The 5,453-nt window shown below is 39.6% G+C and overlaps 1 pseudogene; it reads right to left on the reverse strand.

The window, feature by feature from the left end:
• Positions 1–2,415: 2,415 nt before the first annotated feature.
• On the reverse strand, positions 2,416–3,381 carry LOC102732338 (proto-oncogene serine/threonine-protein kinase mos-like; annotated as a pseudogene).
• Between the last annotated feature and the right edge of the window lie 2,072 nt (positions 3,382–5,453).

Here is a 5,453-nt window from a genome sequence, read left to right on the forward strand (position 1 = left end):
AGGGTAGCCAAGGTCTGAGTTTTTATCTGGTGATTCAGCCAAAAAACATTAAAGAAGCTTCCTCCCACAATTCCTTGCCTTACTCCATTATCTGTCCACTGCATTATTCTTCACACTATTAAAATGTAATAGAGACCAGGAGGAAATTTATCTCTCTTCTTTAAAGCATGGCTCATATATTTGTCTGAGCGCACAGGCATTATAATGATAGGTGCTTTCAAAGAACCTAGAGATAAAAAGAAGCACCTAAATCAATGCCCAGAACACCAGAGCCATTATTACTTGATAGGAGACACAGAAGCAGGTCATACTTTTGAACATTTTTCTTAGGATTAAAAAAAATGGAAGAAAAACTTTTATGTTTGAGCAAATAGATAGCAGCACATTGTTTTGGGAAGGAGACTGCTACATGAGAATAACAGTATGGAGGCCAAGAACAGGACCTTGAACCAGGCTACAGAGTTGTCTCTTCCTAGTGTGTCTGTGTCACTGTGGGTGGGTCTCTGTCACTGTGCCTCAGTTTCCCCAACTTTACAATGGGGATAACAGTATCCATCAGCAAGACTTATTAAGATTAAATTAATTGATATAAGGAAAGTACTTTATTAGGTAAGCAATCAATAAATATTAGCTATTATTATATCATACACCATGTTTAAAATACCTCCTTTTTGCCATTATACAGAATAAAAGAAGATGTAGCTTGTCCTACCAGACCATTATGAGGATTACATAAATATTTGTTAATTTAATGAACACCTGGATGATTGTGACATTACATAATTATGATTATTAATGACATATTTCTCTATCATGAATTACATGTAATACGATGAAAGACATGTTAGAAGCAGGGGACTTTTATTAATTGTATTTGTAATTGGTTTCTTAGAGATGAATTTGTCAATATTTAGTTCATTCCAGTTAAGTAAAGAAACACAGTTATGCATATTGTGAAATATGCTTTCTTCTTGAAGAAACTCTATGTGGAAATGTTTTACCTTAATGAATCTGAAGTATAAATTGTTGAAGACTTTTTTTATGTTCCACTCACCCAAAATTTGAAAGTGATGCATTTAGATTCCAGCAAAACCAAAAAAGCCACTTATCGGAACTGTTCAATAAGATCTATAATGATAGCAGTATTCTGCTTTCTAATTTTATATAAAAGAAACATCTCTGAAAAAGATAATTACTATCTTTCCCATTTTCTAGCACAGAGTAGGCATTTGATCAATTTAAAAAAAATAAATGAAAACATGCAAAGAGACTGACTTCTATTCTTGATTCCAGCATTTAATATTTATGTTACTGTTATTTAAACTTTAAAATGCCAATTTTAGTTTAATATACAATGTTAAGAGATGAACATAGACAATACTGACAATTGACAAAATAGCACTAGACCCATTTTTAAGAGCCGCAGTTGACTTTAAGCTTCATGAAAGCAGAGACCATCCCTAGTGCCCTGAACAATGCCAGGCACACGGTAGGTGCACAATTAGTATATTTGCTACCGTTAAAGCTCTAGAATTAGACTAGAGAGACTAAGGCCTTTGTCTTGACACCAAAAATAAAAAAGTAAAGAAAAGAAAGCAGGAGAGACTAATGAGAATAATATATTTGAGATACGGTTTTGCTGTCTTTTCTCATCCCTTTTTGTGAGAATACAGATTTTTGAGAGGGCATTGAATGCAGTTATTTAATCTAGACAGATTTTAGATTCTTGGCATTTTCTTGCTTATTGAATAATAGAGTTTTCAAACTGTTTAGGCCACTCTAAGGAGTGTGTGTTAGGGGAGTAACATAAATAAATATACAAGGTGAACAGAAATTTCTGGTTTGAAGATTTTTTTTAAAAGAGTTTTTATGACCATTTTTTAGGTTCAACGTGACGCGCTCATTTTTTTATTATTATTTTTATATTCTGACTTTTTTTTGCTTCAGGAGAAGTCAGCATCCTAACAATAGCTGTAACAATATCAGCAAGCTCTCATTTCCGGAGTGACCGCAATGCACCAGGCACGGGGCCGAGCACTTTGCATGCACTGACAGGGCGGCTGCTAGAGCAATCGTGCACCTGGGCACAGAACTTAACGCCATTTTATAGATGAGTAAACAGGCAGAGAGAAATAAGTGACTTGTTCAAGCTCATCCAGCCCGCGAGTTTCAAAGCCAAGTTGTGAGCCCACGCAGTCTGTCTTCCAGCCTCATTATCTGATGAAATCAAAGCCTCTCTGCACTTACGCACTCATATCACAGAAATTATATATAGGCTGTATATATGGTTTAGTCTTAGCTCTCCAATTCAATTAATGCTTATTCAAAGGAAGTAGAATCACAGATAATAAAGTTTCCAAGCTTTGGGAAAATTTCTTTAAGTTTTTAGTACCTTTATTTTCTAAAAATCCCTCCTATCAGTGTTTTTTTTTTCCTACATCTTCACTTCTTTAAAAATGAATAGAAACAAAGACAAAAACTTATCTTGATACAGGTTTAGAGTCAGCCAAATTCAGCTTTTAATTTAAAAAAATTTTTTTTTACAGTAGGCTCCATGCCCAATGTGGGGCTTGAACTCACGACCCCGCATGCTCTACTGACAGAGCCAGTCAGGCACCCCCAAATTTAGCTTTTAAAGAGTTAAAGTCAACCACAAGTTCTGCACTTGGAGGCTGCAAAGCCCTGGCTGCCCAGCAGCATTGGATGATCTTCTCCAGCCTTTTCCCAGAGACAGTCCGTGAAGACGGCTGCTGAGAGAGATGGATGAAGGTTATAGGCCGCTGCAGTGTAGAGCTCTCCTGAGAAGGCAGCTCCTTGCTAGTCACTTGCCAGAGAGTGATGACAAAGGAACAGATGTCAGCTTCGGTCACATGGTCTCTCCTTTTAGGAGTTCTGGGGCCGGGTGGGTGTGTGTGCCATCTGGGTGGTACGGAGGAGTCTGCGGAAGCACAGATCTTGCAGTTTCTCAGCGCAACCAGTCACCAATTTTGCAGGTATCTTGCTCACCGATCAAAATGTTTACCAGCCTCAGATGCAAGGGCACAATGCTTTATGACTGATGAAAAAGCAGGCCATGCCCATATCTAGGGAGTGCATATTTCCTGAGATGTGTGCAAGTGTACACGTTCCCAAATGTAATTGCCCTCTGGCACAGCAGTGAGGCCCCCTTCCTCCCTGTCAGGGCAACTGAAAGCACCCTATATGACTTGCTGTAAACTGACATTGCCACCAAACTCCGTGATTATGACATATAGACTATTCAAGCCCACAGGCCTGTGTGCTGGCGGCCACAATGTACACAATATTGTCACGATGAAGACTTGCTATGTTGAGCTCAGCCCAGAAATTCACTGGGATGACAGCCAATCTGCTTTTAAACATTTTTTTGATATGGACAGAAAGAAGAGACCAGGAGGCAGACTGAGAAAGATTGGTGAGAAAGGTTAGAGGAGGAATAGGGAGAATGTTATTCTAGAACCAGGAGAAAGCACTTGGAGACGTGGGATTGACCAAGAGCACCAAATACTGCGGGGAGGTCAAGTAAGAGAATAAAAACCTAGCCTTTAAATTTGGACCTTGGAAGTGATTGAAATGATTTTAGCAAGAGTGATTTCAATAGTGTGGTTGAAGTAGCAGCAAACAGCAAAAGGCTGAGGGATGCAAAAGGGAATGTGGAGACAGGAAGTACTCTTATGGGAAGGGTACTTGAGAAGGGAAAAAGTAAGGAGAGGTCAAAGGTAGGCTCTTTATTAAATGGGAAAAAGGTGAACAAATTTATATGGTGCTGAAGGAAGGATCCAGCTGAGAGGAAGTTGACGATGCAGGAAAGAGAAGAGGTCATGGAGAGTATAAAGACCTTGAGTAACTGAGAGCAGATAGGATCTAAAGAACAGATGGAGGGACAGTATTAGAAGTTTTCTTCCTTTAGGACATGAGAAAAAGATGGCACAGTTCTCAATAAGCATATTTCTGTGGGGAAAGGAGGATGAGAAAGGTCTTTCCTGATAGACACTTTTTTTTTCTTTTTTTCCCCTGTAAACTGTGAGGTAACACCTGCCCAGGGAGAAGAGGATGGGGAGACGATATGATGCCTGGAGGGAGTGACAGACCTTAGGGACAGCCACTGAAAGGAATGGAAATAGGGCTAATCAGAGTGACTTGGGGTGGTCAGCTGAGGTAAGAGGCAGCATATATTTAGCATGATGTTCTGTGTCAGTCTTCAGGAGTCTGGGCACAAGAGCAGAGAAAGCAAATGATAGGCCTGAGAAGGGTCTTCAGTGAGCAGGGCTGGCACAGAGGGAAGTGATTCTGACGAGGAATTTGTTGAAATGATGTGCCATAACGTGTAGGCTGGATCAGAAGGAATTCAGACAGGGAGGCGGTGAGGGCTGGGGTGGGGGAGTGCAAGAAAGTGGAGGTGGTCAGAGCATCAGAAACTTCAGTGAGCTTAAAGAGCACATGTATCCGGAGCAACGGAGTGCGATTTCTAGAACGAGGAGGGCTATAATCTGTGGGATATTTAAACTGTTTTGGGAGATGGTGGTTCAGGATGTGACCCTGGGAACAGGGTGACTGAGGAGGAACAAAGGTACAGGCTGCTGGAGATAAGAAGCTCAGAGTTGGGATGTCTCACAAATATATAGAGCTGCAAAAATTTAGCAAACTAAAATTACTTTTTAAATGAATTTTTCATTTATCCAGGACCATGAGGGTTTGTTTCTTCCCATAACTCAGTTAATGTGATGGTGGGATTACTTTGATGAATGTCTCTTGATAGTTAACTTTGACCTGTGAGGTGTTCTTCAATCCGCAATGCTGCTATGGTTTTTGATTACTGACTCAATCTCTTTACTAGAAATTTGATCTATCAATGTTGTTACAGCCTCATCAAAAAACATGATATAGACTTGTTTAAGCTCAAGAACTATACCAATATTTGATTAGCATTTTTTTTAACTTTAAAAACAGGATGGAATGAAATAAAATATGGATAAATTATACTTGGCTTCTTTCCTTTGGCTCCCCCCCCGCTTTTTTTTTTAACATGTATACTTCATATATAAATGGGAGATATCTTTTTTTTTAATTTTATTATGTTATGTTAGTCACCATACAATACATCATTAGTTTTTGATGTAGTGATCCACGATCCATTGTTTTTGTATAACACCCAGTGCTCCATGCAGTACGTGCCCTCCTTAATACCCATCACCGGGCTAACCAATCCCCCCTCCCCCCTCCCCTCTCCCCTCTAAAACCCTGTTTGTTTCTCAGGTCCATAGTCTCTCATGGTTCATCTCTCCCTCCAATTCCCCCCGCCCATTTTTCCCTTCCTTCTCCTAATGTCCTCCATGCTATTCCTTATGTTCCACAAATAAGTGAAACCATATGATAATTGACTTTCTCTGCTTGACTTATTTCACTTAGCATAATCTCCTCCAGTCCCATCCATG

The sequence above is a fragment of the Leptonychotes weddellii genome, chromosome 8 (genome assembly GCF_054177405.1).
Source record: "Leptonychotes weddellii isolate Sample4059 chromosome 8, ASM5417740v2, whole genome shotgun sequence".
NCBI classification, from domain to species: domain Eukaryota; kingdom Metazoa; phylum Chordata; class Mammalia; order Carnivora; family Phocidae; genus Leptonychotes; species Leptonychotes weddellii.